General features: G+C 32.3%; 1 pseudogene; it reads left to right on the forward strand.

The window, feature by feature from the left end:
* Positions 1 to 8,367: 8,367 nt before the first annotated feature.
* LOC112799840 ((+)-cis,trans-nepetalactol synthase NEPS2-like) lies at positions 8,368 to 12,587 on the forward strand (annotated as a pseudogene).
* Positions 12,588 to 21,983: the final 9,396 nt, after the last annotated feature.

Raw genomic sequence — 21,983 nt, forward strand, 5'->3', positions numbered from 1 at the left:
ACAATAATTAAAAGCTGTGACAATTGCGAGAAGCACAATCCGATCACACACCTTCTAGCCGAACTCTTCCACAGTTCCGAGGTAAGTTGGCCCTTCAATCAATGGGGGCTTGACATCCTCAGTCCTTTCCCTCTAGCGGCAGGACAGGTAAAATTTTTAATCATAGCAATTGATTACTTTTTTAAATGGATAGAGGCACAACCTCTAACAAAGATCACATTGCAACAAATGGTTTCCTTTGTATGGAAAAATTTTATCTGCAGAGTCGGCATACCTTGGCACATTATCACTAATAATGATCGCCAGTTTGCCGATCATAAATTCACCTCCTTAAAGATCAGACAACATTTTTTATCAGTAGAGCACATGCAGACCAGTGGCTTGGTCGAGGCTACAAACAAGGTTATCTTACATGCGTTGAGAAAGAAACTTGACGATGCCAAAGGTCTCTGGGCCGAATTAATACCCAAAGTCATATGGGGATGCAACACCACCATCCACTCAACAACAAAGAAAATGCCTTTTCGGCTGGTACGGGTCGGATGCAATGATACATGTGGAGATCTCCCAATTCTCCCTGCGAACTCAATTGTCCGCCTATAGTACGACAGATACAGGTCGGCAAAATGACCTGGACACTATTGAGAAAATCCAGTCCTCAACAGCAATCACACACTGAGCTATGCAACAGCATATAGCTTAGCAGTACAACAAGAAGCTCCACCCAAGGTCCTTCAATGTAAACAACTTGGTGCTGAGACGAACTGAACAAGCTAGAAAACCACCTAACCATGGCAAACTAGCAGCTAACTAGGAAGGCCCTTTCCAAGTTATCAAAGTCTTCAGAAACGGAGCCTACCGATTATAAATCATAGATGATAACTCTGTGCTTAACACTTGGAATGTATCATCTTTAAAGTTATATTACAATTAAAAGCCAGAGCCAGACAAGTACTCTTCTTTCTACTGCCAAGATTTTTTCCAAAAAGGATTTTGCTTGGAGAGATTTTAACAAGACTTGTCTACCTGCACCTTTGTAATCAAAGGTCCATCCATGCATCTAAAATCTTATACTTTCTACTTTACTATATCTTCCATTGAGTATTTTAATCTCTTTTCGAATTAAAGATATCATTCTGCTGACTTCTATTCAGAGTTTGCTGATCTTTATCCAGAATCAAACAAACTGGGTAAACAAATAGCCGATCTATAACCTTACAAATCGGATAAACCGATTGCCGATTTTTATCCAGAATCAAACAAACTGGATAACAAACTACCGATCTATCAATCAAATCGGTCTTCACCAAATTACCGATCTATCAGTTAAATCGGTCTGCACCGATCATATAACAAATCGCCAAACTTTATCAGATATACATATCAGACACCTAGTGACTATGGTCATACCAGACATACAGTCAAACATACTACCATCAGACACCTAATGCAAACGCATCAATCAAACAAACAGATACCAAACACATTTTTAAACATTGCATCTAAACCATCACATTGTGTTTAGATACCACAAATAACACGTTTCTAACAACCACAACAAGGGCTAAGCATCTGTCGAATGCATAAAGTAAAAGAGTTTAAAACAAACGTACAAATTCCACCAGAAAACTAAAAAAATCCACCCAACATTTTTATCTTCTTCAGCATCACCATCATACCACTCTTTAGCATAAATAACCATTTGATAAAGCAACTTGAACTAGGGGGCTCCAAGGCCATATTAGTCACTGAGTTATGAACTCACTCAGAGGCCAACTTATGATTCAATACAAGCTCAACCTGCTTCATTAAATATATTCCCAGGCTAAGCTTGGAGGCTATGATCCGGCCGTTACAAATCCAATGCCTTAACTCGGCATTATACACCATAACTCGGCAATTTGCGTCATAACTCGGCAGTTACACGTTATAATCGGACTCAACGAACTACATCATGGAATAAAACTATTTGACCAGGTATTTATTGCTTATTAAACCTAATAACTAATCATCAATTCAGATAAAGAACGTAACTGACATATCTTACTTCACCTATAAAGGTAGGATGTTTTATCCTCAACAAGGATACACTGAATTCTCAGTACTAACTTAACATCAGAGTGCCTTTTGTAGGTACACTCTCCCTTGGCTCGTGACATCCCTCTAGACGAGAAACTCGGACCATCCCAGCTTATAGCTCGGCGTCAACTCCTGTAGCCGAAGTTACGTCCAGATTGTTCACACAAGAACAATAATATTTAGAATTTGCCCAGAAATTGAAAATGCATCACAAGTATTTGTCAAAAGTTGACTAGAGTGGTCCTTAATTAGCTATTATGCATAAAGTATTTTATAAAGCCTATTAGAATTTAGATGTTGATGTTGCCTTCCTTTGAAGTAGGGAATTTAACCTTCTGACTCGGGAGATACAGTTTTTTCATTAGCCACACTAATTCATAAGCACAGAATCTCCTACATTAGGTGAAATCTATAATCATCACACAGACCAATTCCAATGATAAAAACCAATATATGTTCACCTAAATTCGTTTGACTACCATCTTCAAACGTCGGAGCAAAACTTTACTTGACCCCTGTTTACTCTACAAAAAATATTCATCTTATCCTAATTCATGGGATTCCTTCAATTTCCGTGATTCACTTCTAAAAAATCTCATTCCTAACACCTTCTCACATCAACAATCAATAGTACAACATTGATTTACAGCAGCTGCCAATATACAATACTGTTTAAACGACAGATAAGACACATCTTCGCAATTCAAGTGGAGAAATGGACACATGCGCTGCTCCTTTCGCCTATGTATGACAATGTTTCCAACCCTTCGGAGCAAGGGATCAACACCACCTCACCGTCAGGTAGCGAAGGTTTCACCTCCCCAAATTCAAACCCTCCACTTTTTACCTACCCAATCAATATAATAGACTTTGCAATCATTATGACCCTCAAAGCAGAGCTCATATCGTGGCTCATCCTTCCACGTAGGCTGTCAATTTTTATCTCTAACATGGAAGCTGTCTATAATAATCTATTTAACATTGAAAATGGGGGTATATTGGTAATTGACGAAACCGATAAACCACAAAATTATACATGTAACTTGATCGTACCTGACATACTGAAATGCTACACCCGTACCTTGCCATACCTGAAACCGTTTCCAAAATTATATTGTTTGTTTTTTTTTTAGACTAAAACCGCAAAGTGGTCCCTGAGATTGGGCAAGTTACCCATACTTGTCCTTGACTTTCAAAATTTTCTAACAGCACCCCTGACATTCAACTCCGGGACCCATAGTGGCCCTGCAACCCTTTCCGGCGCCAAGTCAGCAAACGGAGGGATGATCTGGCACCTCCAATGCCATGCTGGAGCCAGCAACGACTAGCTGACGTGGAAAATCTGAATTTTGTGCCCAATCTGGTCCCTGGTCCCATTAAAACCCTAAAAGCTAAGATCATCCTCTTCATCGCCTGAGCTTCAAACTGCTGCTGCTGATTCCTTCTCAGATCATCCTCTTCATCGCCTCCAGCTCCAGGTAATAACACATACAGATCATATGCCTTCCATTTTGATCTGCCATTTCTCTGTTTCCTGATTGTTAGCGGCTGCTACCATAATATGAATGTAACTTGGCTAAATTTCAGTTTCTTCTAAAACTGTAATCACTCAATACTAAAAACTATAAGCTGTCGCTGCTTTTGTCAGTTTGTAATTGTTTGATGTAGCATTGCATTGTGTTACTTATTGTAGACATGTGCTGCAAATGCAAATGAAAAAGGTGACAAGGCTTCCTTGATTCCTCACTCCAGATGGCCTGCACTCCCCTCTCTGCAAATACCCACATGGTCATTAGATGCCGCATTATCTTCTTTCGCAAAGACAGATGGTCCTTCCACATCCACCTACTTCAAGGACCATCTCTCTTAATGGTAAAGGTTCATTCTCTCCATTGTCAAAGGTTGCCCACTCATTACCGGTTACTCGAATCGCATCTTTGGGTCAAGAAAGTGTACATGGCAGACATCTGGGATGTGCTTCTGATTTAAATGTATGTCTCTTTTCATTTCATCATCTGGGATATGCTTCTGATCTGTTAATTTGTTCTTGCCTACTTTATTTCATCATCTTTTATTGGTTCATTTCAGACAAGAAAAAAGACTTGGTGTGATATGTTTGTTTGGGCTGACATTGTTTAAGAGAAAAGTGCTGGAATAGCAGATTTTAATAGAGTCAATGGTAGAGTGAAGATGAACCTAACATGGAGGGTTGGGAGGTTGGAAAATGATGTAAGAAGTCAGAAATTCATGACCAATTTGTTGATGGTAGCTGTGTTTATGATGGTAGTGTTTCTGTTAGTGATGTGTGACAAATTTTGAAGAAAAAATTATAGAAGGATTCATGTGTAATGTAATGTAATGGAATATATATTGTGTAAAAATATTTGAATGGAATGAATAAAGAGTAATTTGTGGTAATCCTGTGACTTACACATGATTCAACAAAACTGAGTTATATTTAAATAGGATTACAATAAGCAAGTTACACAGCAAACTGGATTTATATTAAATTAGTTATCAGAGTTGAACAAAAAAGATGCATAACCAAGCATCATGAGTATTAACATCAAAAGATCCACTGTGATATCAAAATAACCAGGACTGATCTTAGTAGTCATTGTTTAAATTTTAACAAAACATTAAAGGCCTAATGCCACATACTAATTTTCATAACCTCCCTAAACACATCTAACTAATTTCTTCAAGTCTTTTTTCTTGGTGCTTTGAAACCGGGAGTAGGCACAAACTTCATTAAACTTGCCATCCTTGATGTTGTTCCTGAGCTAGGCCTTATATTTCCAGCAACCTATATCATGTAAAAATATTCAGGTTCCAAAGTTAAAATACAGTAATAGGTTATGATATAACAATGGCATTTACATCTTTACCTGCTGAGAATCCTCTTGTTCAAAACAGGTAGGTTGAGACAACTCAAGTTCTACTGGTTGGACATCACTGGCTGCTGAAACAATAGGTGCTAAATCAATAGGTTGTACATTTCCTCCTTCACCTTGTTGGTTCGTTTCATCAGAGGTAGCAACGCATGTTTGGTCGGCTGTTGGATCTCCTCCCCCTTCGCCCTCTTTGTTTTTTGTAGCAGCCTCAGCCTCAGCCACAGCAGCAGTAGCTACTGCTGTATCGGCCAATCTCTTCTTTTTGCAACCTCTCTTGGTGTGACCTTTATCACCACAATAACTGCAAGTCAAATTTTCAAGCTGCCTTTACCAACCTCCAGCACTAACTCTCCAAACCTTAACAAATGTAGAGGTAGAGGCATGTTTAAACTTAAGAGAACTCCTCCTACCTTTGACAGACACAAACCCTTCATCTTTCTTCAAAATGCATGTTGATAAATCCCCCATCAACTTGAATTTTCTGTGTAAGATTCAAAATTGTTCAGAGATGAAAACCCAAATTCAAAAACCAGTTTAAAATTGCATAGCCCTAACCCTATCAACATCATCCCCTGTTCCATTCATAAAAAAACAGAGCACCCCAACAACCCAACCCAACGTATAAGCAATCAAAGAAACTCTAGAAAAACTAGTTGCAACAAAGCATAAAGGTTCTCCATTTACAAGAATACCAGCACCATAGAGTACAATCATACATGCATTTCAAAAATAAATTAAAAAAAATTAAAGCCACTAAACCCCAACATTAACGCTTACCTTGGCTAAGAACGAAAGGAGAGTAACCTCCTTCCTTTGAAACACGATTCCACTCTAACCTAGCCGTGGGTTAGTTCAACTTGGGTGATGAATGATTTCAAAAACTCTTCACTGGCACCATTGATTAGAGATGAAAAAGAATGATGGAGGTAGAGAAGAAGATGAATATTTTGTATGGGATAAAACTCGTTTCTGCTCCTTCATATACAAGTCACAGCGTTCTTCTATTTATTTGGGCGCTAAAGAGGAAAACGACGTCGTTTAGAGAGGGTCCAGCGTGGCAGCGAGAGTGCCACCATGGCACTCCATTTGCTGAGTCATCACCGAAAAGGGCTGAGGGACTACAATAATGCCCGGATCTAAATCTGGAGAACCAGTATAGGTAATTTTAAATCTCGAGGACTAAAATGAGTAATCGTGTAAATCTCAAGGATCAAAATGGAGTTTTAGTCTTTTTTTTAATTTTCTTAAGCTATAATGCTATAAGTCTATAACAGTCAAGACCCTCGAGTTTTTCTTGATTTCTATTTTGTCAATTTTGATATATAAACAATAAAACAAGAAACAAAGAAAGTTTTCAGGTGTCCCACTTACTTTATTGGAACTTTAATACCTTTAAATAGATCTCTATAATTAAAAATGATTTTTTTCTTTTTATTTTTTTCATTCTTTTTAAATTTTCTATTTTTTTAATTTGCTTTTGTTTATCTACTTATTTATAATATATTAAAGGTGAAATTAAATATTATTATCTTAAAAAACTAACACATAATATAAGTAAAAAATATTGCACATATCTTAATGGTAAAATTGATATCTATTTAATATTTTTTCGTCCATCTTTAATTTACTAACATTAAGATCCATTTCGTTTTGTTTACTTTTTTTTTAATTATCATAGGGTATGAAAAAAAAATATTAATAATGATACTTATTACAATCTTAATTAAAAGATGATTATTCTAAAAAGATTCTAAAGAATCACAATAAAAAAGTTTATATGTGCTCATTTATTTCTCTTATAAAAATTGTCATTATTTTTTAAAATGTTAAACTAAATTTTATCATAAAAAAAATAGGAAAAAAGATTCAAACAAAAGAATATTAATTTAAGACAATTATGATTATAATTTTTTTATCTAATCAATTATAAGTAGCATAAGTAATTATCTTTAACTTACAAGTATAAATAATTAGTTAATAAAATGAAAATAGATTTAATATTTATTTTGATTTTTTTTTATTAAACGGTTTCTTATATAAAAAAATTAATTCTTATAGTTTTACAAAATTTGTGAGTTTATAATTCTAGTTTTTTTTTTAATTTGACTACGGTTTGGTTTGATAAAGCTTTTTGAAGAGGTGTTTGTAATTTTTAAAAGCACAAGCTCTTCATTTTGTGTTTGGTAATCAAAAAGAGTATGCGCTTATGTTTGTAACTTTTAAAAGATAGAGATACTTTTTTGAAAACAACTAAGGTGGAGCTTTTTAAAATTGGCTTGTGCTTTTCAAAATTTAAAAATTTAATATAACCTCATATATTAACTAATTTTAAATTTATGTCTTTTATAGTATTTTTAAATTTTAAAAGTTATTTTACCAAATATAATTATTATTACTTGTGTTTATTAAAGGTCACTTTTTATTTGATTTACCAAACATAAATGCTACACTTTTCAAAAAATAAAAATTTTATTGAACTAACCCTACATATGTCTTTCACCAATAATAACTTAATATTTAATTTTTTTAATAAATATTTTTCACCAATAACGTTAGCGATGCACAAAATTTATTATTTATTTTTTTTCTATCAACCCTTATTACTTATCTATTGTCAATTTCTAAGTTATTTTTTGGGGATAAGTATGATTTTAGTCCCTAACGTAGAGGTTGAAAATTTATTTCGTCCCCGACCTTTTTTTCCCTACAAAATGGTCCCCAAGGTTTCAGTTTGTTTTAAAATCGTCCTTCGGACGAAAATACCCTCCCCTCCCATCTTCTTCCTCAACATTAACGGAAGCAGAAGTAAATGCACAAACGCAGAAAAAAACAGCAAACAACGGATAACAACAACAATAATAACAAAATTGAAAATCAGAAGAACCCACCACCACCACCGCCATTATCATCATGGTCATTATCATCATCATCAGAACCATCAACAAAATTGAAAATCAGAAGAATCATCAACCAAAAACAGAAAATCAAGCAGAAGCGGAAGAACAGCAGAAGTAATTTTCCGCAATTCAATAACAGAAGCTCAACAACAACAATAATTCAGCAGCAATTTTCAGCAATTCAATACCCTAAAATCAACTAACAGAAAATTAAAATCCAGCTAAACTAATCCAGAATCAAATCAAGCATCTAACACTAACAAAAAACAGAAATTGAAAGCAAAATGATAACTAAATTATGAAAATAGAAAACAGAAAAGAGGGAACAAGGAAGACAGTGGTGGAGCGTCGGTGGTCTGGACATGACAGGAAGGGGCTGGAGGGAGGGTAATGGGCGGCGGTGAGCTCTGATTCCTTCTGTGACAGGGATTGAGGGAGGGAAAGCAGGGAGGCTCGCTGGCGGTGGTGAAGCAGGGGAGGCTTTATGTTGCTGCGTGATGGTGAAGCAGGGGAGGCTCGCTGGCGGTAAGCTCTGGTTCGAGGAGAAGTGGCGGGCGGTGCGACAATGGGAAGAAGAAGAAGCGGCGGGCGGCGGCATGGCATCCCTCTTCTCTCCCCCCTTCATACTTCCCCCCTTTCTCTCCCTCCCCCCTTTTTCTTTCTTTCTCTCCCCACCCACCCCGCTTCTCTGTATCCCCCTTTCTTTCTTTTTTTATTTTATATTTATTTTATTTTAAATTTTTTAATGAGGGGTAATTTGGTAATAAAAAAATAAAATTGGTAAAAAGAACGATTTTAAAATAAACTGAAACCTTGGGGATCATTTTATAGCGAAAAAAAGATCGAAAATGAAATAAATTTTTGACCTCTACGTTAAGGACCAAAATCGTACTTATTCCTTATTTTTTGATAAGTCTTGATTATAAAACTATCCATACTACTATCCTATATCATAATTTAGTTAACAAGCTAAGAACGATGGGATTAGCTTTTTTTTTCTAAGGTTTATTATTAATTAATTTATTGAAAATATTTTAATAAATTTATTTCTTTAATTAATGAATATTAGATAAAATTAATTTATTGTGAAATTCTATTTTATCCTTAAAAATTTAGCACATTGAATTTAATTTTTATACTTTGAAATAAGTTTAGTTGATAAAATTAAAATATAAGTAATATTATTCTTGCACAAATTTTTATTAATATTATTACAGTAGTGTTTATTTGAGCAATTTAATTTAACTTATACTAGTATTAAAATTATCTTATTTATTGTTCTATTCATTTAAAAAATATATATTTTTAACTTATTTTACATTCAATTAATTAAATTAAAAATATATTTAGTGACAATTTCATCAATATATCATTTTTCTTTATTTTTTTCCAGTGAAACAAATTAATAACACTTACCTTACTAGTAGAGTATTATTTTCTATTAAGCAACCTTTTTTTATTAAGCAAATATGTAAGCTCATTTTTTATAAAAGAATAAAAATCTTTACAATAAAAATCATCAGCCTAACTCACTCAATGATGCGTTTTAAATATATATACTCAAACTAGCTTGAAGCTAACTTGGACAAAAAAAACATTTTCAAATCAATTAAACTGTTTAAAGGATGTTACGGTTACATACCTACCATACAATTTCTTTGTGAATGTCCACAAAATTTTTTTTTCTTAAATCTAGACCATTTATATTTTTTTATATTAAATCTGGTTGATTACAAATAATAGAATAGTCATATTCCAAAAAATACACTGAAACAGGTGAAAAGCTTCCTATAAACAAAAGATAGAAGACAAAGATAGGTTAGGTAGTGACCAATAATTAATGGATGCATGTGAGAACATAAATATATAATAATAATAATAATAATAATAATAATAATAATAATAATAATAATAATAATAATAATAATAATAATAATAATAATTGTGACCTTCAGCAATCTCTGCAGATAACGAGACTATTAGTCACCAAACCTACATAAAAAAAAATGGAAAAAACATCAGCATCTCCCAGGCGGCGCCAGCGGCATCGGGGAAGCGACTGTTCGTGTGTTTGCGGACGAGGGCGCCCTTATGGTGGTGGTTGCGGATGTCCAAGATGATCTTGGGAATCAGGTAGCTGCCTCCATTGGTACTCACAGGTGCACCTTCCTCCATTGCGATGTAACGGACGAAGATCAAGTGAAAAGCCTTGTCCAGTCAACTATCTACAATCATGGACAACTGGATATCATGTTCAGCAATGCTGGAATCCTTAGTCCAGCCGAACAGGTCAAATCTTATTTAGTTATTTTTTTTTTGACTTATTTAGTTAATGGTTTAGTTGATTTGATTTGGTTCGATGAAAGAGAAATAATATTTATATGATCGAAGAAAAATGTTAAATAATTAACACTTTCTTTGTCTTATTTTAATTAAGGTTCTGACAATAAAGTCAATGAATCTATAAAATTAAAAGTTTAATAGTTTAATTGAAATTCAATCTGGAGTTAAATTTAGAGTTGAATTGGATATAATAAAATAATTAATATATTCATATATAAAATATATAATATTTTTAAAAAATATTTTTTATATTTTATTATTTTAAATTAATTAACTGTTAAAAAAATTCGTTCAATTAATTAATTGGTTGTTTTACTGTTTTTCAATTTTTTGTAATTGATTCATTGTTGACCAATAATCTTCATTCTAAACTAAATTGATTCGATAACTAATTTCTTCATTCTAAACCAACATTAATAATTTTGTTTTAATAAACTACCATTTCTAATAATATTTTAAAATATTAACAAATTTAACCATGAAATAAATTAAACTAGTTTGATATTTATAGAAGACAGTTTTTATGTAATAAAAATATTTAAACGTTAATTTTATTCAGCATAAATTTGTTAATATTTCAAGCTTTAATACATAGAATGATTATTTTTTATTTTTTATGAATATAATACATCTACAAATTTAAAATGAGATCAAATTCCTCTAAAGTAAAAATATTGATAAATTAATAAAATGAGAGATTAAGTCCATTTAAATTTAACATATTGTTAATAAAAAATAATTGAATTCGAAAAAGAAAGTTGTTCGAATTATTAAGTAAGCTTTCAGAAGAGAAGTTGGTGTCGAATGAGGCGTATTTTGGAGTATCGAGTAAGAATTCAATTAGCTTAGCAAAACGAGGAGTTACTCGAGTAATGAAGATCGGAAAATTTTTTAAATAGAAGGTTATTCTGCAATGCAACTGTCACATGATCAGACAAAAGAGCGGGAACAGTTACTCATATTTTCGCACAAGTAGGAATGCCACTTCAAATTGATCGGTTGAGGAAATTGCTATAAATACTAGAAGACTCGAAGATACAAAAGTTGGAATTTTGCTTTAGAAATTATTCACGCACACTCACATTCCAGCGAATTTCTGAGTTTGCTTCGAGTCAATTTTCTGTAGGGTTCCTTCCACTTGTTTTTACTTTCTATTTACATTTTCTGTAAATTTTACTTTTCTCGCAAATTTATCTTTCAAGCAACATTTAATTTCCTTGTTTAATTTACATTTTTCAGTACTTTTATTTTTGAAATTCGAAGTCTTTTGATCTAATCGAAGGTATTTTATTGCTTTATTTTAATTCAATGCTACCATTTTTAATTCCAGTCGATTTTATCTTCAAAACCTTTTACTTAATTACTTTTATTGTCTTTTCAACCTTTTTTTCAAATCTTGTCTAATTCGAGGAACTTTGATACATTTCTAAAAAATTGGTACTCACATAAAAGAGAAATAGATTTCGCTCTCAGGCTATTAGTAATAAACTCAATTTGCTAAAAATCGACAAAACTCATATATAATAAACTACAATATAATAAGACTTACAAATTTAGTAATAAGTACTCCAAGTCCTAACTTTATTACTTTCCCAAATTTGTATATAAATTCTTCAAAATTTATGTGGGATGATCATTAGTTTTATTGTTTTAGATTCATCCTTATTATCTATACGGAGGTATTTAGTTGTGTCACTTTATCACTTTCTACGCCTACTATGCTATAGCTGCACTATTCTCAATGGCTTGCGACATTCTCTTTAAAACTAAAATGTTATTCAACCAATCATCAGACCCTCCTGGAGTTAGACATGTCCCAATTTGAACGTCTGTTTGCCGTCATTGTCCGCGGCATGGCACTATGCCTAAAGCACGCAGCACGTGCAATGGTAGAAAGGCATGTGATGGGCAGAATAGTGTGCACATCAAGCGTTCTTGCCAGCAGAGGAGCACAGAGAGTGACGGACTACGTCATGTCGAAGCATGCCGTCTTGGGTTTAATGCGCGCCTCCAGCGTGCAGTTGGCCGAGCATGGGTCAGAGTCAACTGCGTCTCACCAAACGGACTGGCCACTCCAATGACATGTACGACGCACGGTAACTACTTGGAGGAGGTGCAACAGATTTATGGGCGCTTCGCTAGGCTTGGCGTGCTCACACCGCAACACATGGCGGATGCGGTGTTGTCTCTGATGACTCGGCGTTTATTACCGGCCATGAACTCTGCCGTCGACGGTAGATTCACTTATGGCAAATAGATTTTGCAGCACTTTGTTGATTCTTTTTGTAATTTGATTTGATTTGATATGGGTGAAGTGTGAACCCTCTTCTTTAACAATGGTTTTACTTTTAATATTCTAATAGATAAAACTATTATAAATACGAATTTTGATATTAATTTATAAGTTTTCATTCAAAAATGGGTTAATGAGCCAAATTAACTAGATTGGATCCAAACCGAACTTAAGGTCCATGCCTCCATGGTATAAAAGTTAAGACTTGCATTTTTTTTCTAGAATTAAGGTAGCGTTTGTTTGTAGAGACTAGAACTAAGATTGGGGGACAAGAATTTAGTATTATGTTTGTTGAGGTAGAAACTGGTACTTAAATTTGTGTCTCTATCTCAACAATTTCAATATTTCAGTACCTCCAAAAAGTAGGGACACTGGAGACTGATATTTTTAAAGACAGAGACAAAAACTTTAATAATATTTTTGTACCTAAAATACCCTTATTGTAATTAACTAATGCCAAATTTATGCTTTCTTCAAATCAGATTAGGATTTCAGTGTGAGCAGTCCCTGACTCCATCTTCTTATTCGTGCTTCAAAGTGTAGGTTCCAGCCTCTGCATCGCCAGTGTCAGCACAGCCCCGTCGTCGCTGCCCCCGTCGTAACCACCGCAAGGTAAGTGAGTCGTAGTTGAAGTTCCTCTTCCCAGGCCGCGAGTTCTCATGTCTTCATTTGCTCCTTCACAGGATAACGTCCGAGGAACCCAGTTCAAAGAGTCTCCCCTGTTACTGTTGAGTTCATCAGACTTCGTTGTTGTCATCACAGTTTGTGTAACCTAGGTTAGTTGGGGTCAAATTTTATTACTGGTTTGGGACGATTTTTTATATCGCAAGTTTTGCTCTGTGGATTTCTTTCGTTGTTCAACTAGATGCACAGAAAGAATCTGGGTTTTTCTCTCTTCAATTCGATCTAGTTCTTTGTTCTGATGTATAGATACGTATATGTTTTTATGCCTTGTTTCTTTAATTTCGTTTGTGATGTGCTTCTTATGAATTGGTTTTGGTCATGCTTGATTTTTTTTGTTTTCATTCTTATGCATCTTTTGATTCTGAAAGCTGGAATGTTCTGTTTGTCTAATTTATGTCTGTTTAATGTGAGAATGTGTAAATTGTTTTCTGAAATGTATGATTGTTGTGGCTATAACCAGCGCACCCATTGTGATTTCTGAAATCATATTAAAGAAGAATTTGTTAGGTTAGTTGTAGTTTATAGAGTAGTGGCACTTCAACTTTTACAAGACTTTGATTTGCTTGAAACTAACTTAAAATTGAGAAGTACACTTCAGTATAAATATGTAACGAGAATTTTTTTAAAGGTTGGTATATATATAAATTTTAAGTTTTTCTTGTTGGGAATAAGGAGTATGACCACAATCCAATCAATCATGTTTCAAATAATTTGTTAGTGTTATTATATTAAAATGTTAATATAATAACGTCCTAGATTAAATTTAGAGATTTATCATTGTGATAGTGATCACAATATTGAGAAATAAATCTTTTATAATTTAATCTAAATTATTCTTGGTCATGGGATTATTAAAAAGGACATTAATAATCCGGAAAGATCAATATATATATTTATATATATATATATATATATATATATATATATATATATATATATAATGGTCTTCATTGGATGAAGATTAATAGATCTCATTTATTAAATTATATATATAGATGGTGCATATAGAGATATGACCATTGAACTGACTCACTTTGAGAATTCCTAATGGTTATAATTACCGCATATTTGTCAATAGGATATTCTCAAGATGAACATAGTAATAGAGTTTCCTTTGACCTGCTACTGTCATAGTAATTAACAATGTATTTATTATACTTTGATTCCGGACACCTAATACCCTAGGGTGCTAGTTTAATGGACATTGGGTATGATTTAAATACTTGTAGAATTAATGATTAGTCAATAAGGAATCCATCAACTCTCAGTAAAGAGTTTGAGCTCTATGATTATAATGACTGAGATGAATAAAATCTTGGTCAAGGGAATTGAATGAATGAAAAAATGAGTTTCTTAGGTCATTTACAGTTCATTATAATAATGGTAACATGTTAGAGTTTGACAATTAAACCATACTCTAAGGGTTAACCAAGAGCTGGAAAGATAGAAGGAATTATACTTTGTTCTTCTAAGGTTCTTAGTAAAAATATGTTACTTCATACTATCGGGTCGTTGAGGAGTGTTGCTAGACGCCAACCTTGATTAGTAAATTTAGTACGACTAATATACTACCCGCTTAGTATTGAACCTATGGGGTCACACACTAACGAGTGTTCTAATATTTGCTATATAATTATTTAATTATTATTTTGATTTAATCAAATAAATAATTATATTAATTCAAATAGAATATTATTATATTCTTTGCTAGCACCAAGAATATAATAATAGTATGATAATTGGAAATATTAAATGAGATTTGAGAATAATTAGTTATTCTATTTCTAAATTTGGATGAGATCCTAACTGATTTTGTTTTAAATTAAGTTATGATATGATTCATAAATTTGAAGGATTCAGATTTAGAATTTGAAGATATGGTTTAAATTTGAATTGAGAATCAAATTTAAAATTAGTAACAAATCTCATACTATATATATGTGTGTCAAGAGTAGAGGAAAGTAGTGAGAGTAAAATACAAGAATTTTATTCTTTTACCTCTACACACATAAACGTATGTGAGCCTGATTCTTGGAGAAGAATTTTATGGCATGCAAAGAGTTGCAAGAGGTTTCTCAACTTAGATCAAATATCCATTGGTCAAAGAGTTGACAGCAAAGGTTGGTCTCGGTGTGGATACGCATAGAGTCTTCGTACAATCGAAGAATAAAGTTTTTACTAAAGCGTCTAAAGGTATTTAGATCTGATCTACTATATATTTTTTATTGGAATAAAGTTTAAGCACAAAATAGATCTTTAGGATTATCTTATTTTTCTTTCGCTACGTGTTACGAACACATGGTAATCCTTCAGTGGTATCAGAGCTTTGGCTTTTTTGTGTTTAAATTTTTATTTCTATTTTCTTAAAATTTGTGAATTAATAGGATTAATTCAAATTATTTTTAAGCATGTGATGTATTTATTTCCATCGAGATGATTCTATAATAAATTAATAGTTAATTTATTTTAATTATTTAATTATGATTAAATTATCATTTTTTAATATAAAAGTTATATTTATAATCAAATATTTTGTTTGATTTTATTTATTTATTAAATTTTATTGTAATTTTGATCACAATAAAAGGAATAAGATGCAAAATATCTCTTGTTCGTTTTTTTATATATACAAGTGTATATATGAAGGTCAAATTTGATTTGATAATTTTTTTAAGGCTAAACGTTAGTACATAAAAAATCAAATTTTGATTTGATTGATGTGTTTTGAACACTATAATTTTAGAAATTAATTTTTTTAATGTTCTTGATTATAAAGAGCGGCCTGACAACTAGGAGTTTTATTTTCAAGATAATAATCAGTGTATATATTTGATGTATTAAGGATTTAATTTTATATTTTTACCTAGACAACCTGGGAGTATAAAATTTAATCCATGACTACTGATGAAAAATTCTCTTAACAATAGAGATAAATCCTAAAAGTTAGGAGGTTGCTAAATAAATAAATTTATCTCTTGTTTACAAGGAGTAACCTGACAACCAAGACACTTGTACTCAAAGATAGAATTTATTTATGCATATGATGATGTATAAGGAGAATTAATTTTATGCTTGAACCTAGACTATCTAGGGGTATAAAATATAATTCAATTAAATAATTGTCTGACAATCAGATAATTATTTGGGATTATAATTATATGGGATATAATTTAATCATGTTTATTTGGAATAGGTATGAGTAACAACTTGACAACCAAGGTACTCGTTCACGATTCTAAATAATTTTGCCAGAAATATAGATTTCTTGGTTTACTTTCATATTTTAAAATTTTTAAATATGTCCATTTTTCGTATGGCATACTTGAAAGTAATAAATTGGCTATACATTGAGAATTATTCTTATGTATAAAAGGATTTCATGGACATGATAATTCTATTGAAATAATATTGTCCAATAAAATGTGGTGATAGAATAGTAAGTACTTGTGAAGTATCTAAATATTATTTTATTACAATATGGATTGTTTTGACAACCATGAGTTCTAATTTCAAAAACATATACCCACTATTTACTATTGAACATCTTGAGAAGATGTATGGTGCCCAAAGTAAGATAGTATGACTATCAAATATTTTATTTAAACTAGTGGGAGTATTTGATAATATATTTTGAATTTTAAATAACTTTAGAAGTTAGAATGCCATTAGCCAAATGGCTTCAGCGAGAATTGTTTTTACAAGCAATTTTAGAGATTTATTTTGTCACAAACAATTTATAATTGACCCTAATATGATTAAGGTTTGTGGTCTTTTTAGAAAAGCTCAATATGAATATTGAGAATGCGTATCAAAATTGCTCTTAAGGGTTGGTTTGACCAATAATAAAGATATTGAGTATTTTTATTATAAGAATTTAAAGTAAAATCTCTAACATCTAATTAATATTTTATTGAATAGAGAATGAGATTCTCTCAACGCACAAATATTAGTATTCTATGTACTCCATCATGTATGGCATGCAAAGAGTTGCAAGAGGTTTCTCAATTTAGATCAGATATCCATTGGTCAAAAAGTTGACGGCAAAGGTTGGTTTCAGTGTGGATACGCATAGAGTCTTCGTACAATCAAAGAATAAAGTTTTTACTAAAGCATCTAAAGGTATTTAGATCTGATCTACTATATATTTTTATTGGAATAAAGTTTAAGAACAAAATAAATCTTTAGGATTATCTTATTTTTCTTCCGCTACGTGTTATGAATACATGGTAATCCTTCATTTCCATATTCCCAAACTTAATATATGTAGTTTTGTCAAGTACAGGATCAATTCGGTTTATTAATTATTATATCATACTCTCTTTATATATATATATATATATATATATATATATATATATATATATATATATATATATATTCTATTATGACATAAATTTATGGTCACATGTGAGTGGTGCCCTTACTTTAATTTGCCTCTTTTAATAATCAGGCAACCTTGTAGTAGGAGCTCGCATTTGATATGATAATTGTGGATGTTTAATTAATTTATTTATTTTAAGTTTTCAATTAAATCTACTAGGTTTTTTAATTAAGTTTTCAAAGAAGAGAATCCGATTCTTAAGTTTGATAAACTTTAATATATATGATTAGACCTAGATAGTATTAACTGTCTTTTGGTTCTATTTTCTTGATCTTGTTTTTGGTTTTAAGAAGATATAACAGATTTTGCATCAAGTAGTATTTGATTTCTTTGAATGTTTATGTATTTTTTGATGTAATGACTTTGCTAGGAAGAAATGGAGCGGTCGAAAATTATTAAGCGATGCGTGTCTTTTTATGAAGAGATGAGATCCAACCATAAAGATTTGATGTTGTTCTTTGTGCTTACGCTATTTGTTTACTTTAGGGATAGAACTAGTGGCCAACTATTGTTAGGCGGAATAATGAATAGTAGAATTAGACGTGAGACTTTAGAGCGTGTTGTTAGTGAGGGTGATAGAAATTGTATCTGGGATTTGAGAATGAACACAAATGTCTTTGCTAATTTGTGTGAGTTGCTCCAAGTTCAAGGAGGACTTACAGAAGATGGTCATGTAAGCCTGCCGGAGCAGGGTGCGACTTTCTCAATTATCTTAGCACATCTCAAAAAAAAATCGTAGTCTACATGTTAGATTTTGTAGGTCCAGCGAGACAGTTAGTAAGTATTTTAATAAAGTTTTGAAGGCTGTAATATGAATTTAAAGCATTTTATTTTCCAAGGCTACACCAGTTGAAGAGGATTGTCTTGACTCCACATGGTGAAGGTTTAAGGTAGAGCTTATTCGATGTTGTGTATGATTCATATTTTTCTGAAGGATTCTATATCTGAGTATCATAAAATTCTATGGATGATAGGGTTGCTTGGGAACATTAGATGGCACTTATATAGAGGTGACAGTCTCCGAGTTTGAGAAAGCAAGATACCGAACAAGAAAGGGTAAAATCTGCACTAATGTCTTAAGAGTGTGTAACCGGGAGATGGGTTTTATCTACGTACTCAGTGGATGGAAGGGATCGGCATCTGATTCACAGGTACTTCGAGATGCAATAACTCGTCGTAACAGTCTTAAGATACCCTACGGTAATGATGTCATCTTTGGAGTTAAGCCTATACAATTAGCTTGAGTTCACAATAGCCAACGTCTTACCTTTTTTGCATTACTTGTCTATAGGTAATTACTATTTAGTTGATGCTGGTTACACAAATGGTCCGGAGTTTCTCGCCCGTATAGAAGAACTCGATATCATGTAAGAGAGTGGACCTAGGGAGCACGTGCACCGCGCAAATACCAAGAATATTTTAACAGGATTTATTCTTCTGCAAGGAATAGCATAGAGTGATGCTTTGGTTTGTTGAAGAAGAGGTGGTCCATCTTAAGAAACCCTAGCTTTTTTCCTCTAAAGACACAATCTTAGATAATTATTGCCTATTGTTTGCTGCAAAATTTCATTCGAAAGAGTATGGAGATGGATCTAAAAGAGGAAGGTAGCATATTGTATGAATTTATGCCTGATGGAGACAAAGAATAGGATGGAATGATTGATGTGGTTGAAAATACGAACGAGTGGACTCACTGGCGTGACAACATAGCAAATGAGGTAGATGAAGAGTCGCATACAAGTCGTATGGAGTAGTGTTGTAAGAGTAGTGTAAAAAACACCGTAATCGATTGAGTATTGTTGTAATGGCCGCATTTTAATTTATATGACTTGTTGAGACGGAAAACATTGTAATAGCACATCTTCATTTATAATGTCAACTACCTATTTGTGATATTATTTGCTGTTTTATTATTTTTTGTAATGGCAACACAGACTATAGAAACAAGAAGTTGAAGGAACGCTAACAATTTCAGATACACAACATCAGTATGAAGATTTTCCACTCGTTCGCTCGTCTTCAAATTAGAATTCAGTTGACAAGAGCGATCATCTCTAATGTCAGAATGTTGGATACTTGGACCTGCCCATCTAAACCATCCACATCGCCTTGCAGGACACGTGTAATACTTTCTTCCCAGGTTGGCTATGCTATTCGAGACTTGTAACGATACTCTTAAACCACACTCACAAAAACGTTCTCTCGTTACGTTGCCGCTACTGTATGAACCACTTGTAGATCTTTTACTTGTGGAAGCCATTGTTAACCAGGCTATACATTTAATAGTAAGCAAAAATTATTTACCAGGTTAACAACAAATAGTAACACAACACAATAATGAATCAACTAGTCGAAATAAAATTATTTAATGAATCTAATCAAAACAAATTTTCCAATTCAAGATATCTCCAACAAAGAGATTCTTTGTTGTATTTAAAATCAAATGTTGATGCCTCTAGCTTTTCCAATAAATTTTCACACTCCTAGTATGTTAGACAATAGTAAAAATATATTCCCAAATCAATATAGCACACTAGGTCATTTATTATAATTTTAACTCAATAAATCATATTGATTATTGCTGGTCATATAAACTAATTTTGGATTTAATAAATTTTGGAAAATTAACTAGATTTGTTATTTTATAAAATGTTGAATACTAAGTCAGGATCAATTTAATTAAGTGAGTTAGTCACTTGTTTTATGAACCTTCGAGTAGCTACCGATTAATAACTTATCAATTGGTAATAATATAAAGTAACCATAGGTTGTAACGGATAAAAAGTTAAGTAAGAAAGTAATTCAGTTATAATTTTCTCAGGCTAAAAAAAATTCAAAGTCAAGAACGGGCAACTTAATTATTTCAACCATTGCATCTAAAGATATAATAATAGAATGCCATAAAAGAAAAGAAAAGAAAAAGAGAATTCAAAGGAAAATGGAGCAAAGACAGTAGTATTTAATTTTCACAAAACATCAACACTTGAACCAAATCAACTTGAGCAATTTCCTACCAACCCCAATTCCCCAATTTTATTATATTAAGGACCACAAAAGATCACAGGTTCATGTGAAAATGCAAACAAATTAGCGAACAAAGGTAAATTAGAAACATAACTATTTCATTTTTCTAAAATAATTTTAAAATTATAAGCGATTCTAAACTTGAAAAACAAAAAAATAGATTCAAAAACGCAAATACAGCAGGTTCCAATAAGTCATTAACTACATACATAACTCTATCTCTATACCTTCTTCATTTGGTTAGGTGGCATTATCAGGAATTGAATTTAAAAAAAATGTGTTGTAAAATGCATGTTCAGAATCAAGACTCAATATAACAAATCAGATTAAGTCAACAGATGCCAAACTAGATTTCAATATTGTACTTCACAAACTTACTGGAAGCACGCAATCTGCAACAATGAGAGGACCGTCAGAGGCTTCAAGACACGATTGTGAACTGCTGGAGATAGGCGCGCCATCATCGCTCGGTCGTATTCAGCGTTTCTACCGGCGACGGGGAAGACTGGAAGATTTAGGGAGAGGAGACAAGAAGAGGTCTAGAGTGGGTTATATCTACAGTGGGTTATTAGGGAGACATTTCTGAAAAACTGAAATATGAATTTGGGATTAAGGTTGCATACAAAATTTAAGAGTATAATTGTAAATTTAACAATTTCAGTATCTAGTTTTAATTCAAACCAAACAGGATACTAAGACAAAATTCAGTCCTGTACACTACTACGCCAAACACAATACTAAGACTTTTTTAAGTTTTTGTCTCTCGGTCACTGTCTTTCAGTCTCTGTCTCGCAAACAAACGCTACCTAAGTGAGATATGCTGAGAAAGAAGCATCAGCCATGAAAACCTAATTTTATTTCCTTCCAATTTTAATTTCACTTAATTTTTAATTATGAGTTTCGATCGCTGCACTGTTTGTAGCCACACAATCATCACGTTAAGTTCTTCGAAATTATCTGAACAAAATGGTAAAAAATTAGTTATTTTTTATTTAGTCACTTCTTTCTTCAAATTCGAAATTTTGGTTAATGATGAGTATTAAAAATTTTGATGTTTTAAAATTGAATTAATTTGAGAAAATTGTTGGATTGATTTCTTTATAAATAAAATTTTTTTTTTCTAAATATATATGGCACATATAATAAATCCACATATCTAAATATAATAATAACAATAATTACTACTCTATTATTTCTTACTGAAATGTTCAATCAATAAGGATGCTAATATAATGTCTTCTACAAGAAAAAAGTGTCATCGACTTATATGGGATACTTTTAGTAAATTTTCTTCATTTATTTTATATTTTGTTAATCTATTGCATGCAGAATGAAATTCTTTAAATTTATTTAAACAAATTAATACAAAATAAATTTTTCAGAATAAC

Source organism: Arachis hypogaea, chromosome 5, assembly GCF_003086295.3.
Source record: "Arachis hypogaea cultivar Tifrunner chromosome 5, arahy.Tifrunner.gnm2.J5K5, whole genome shotgun sequence".
Lineage (NCBI taxonomy): Eukaryota > Viridiplantae > Streptophyta > Magnoliopsida > Fabales > Fabaceae > Arachis > Arachis hypogaea.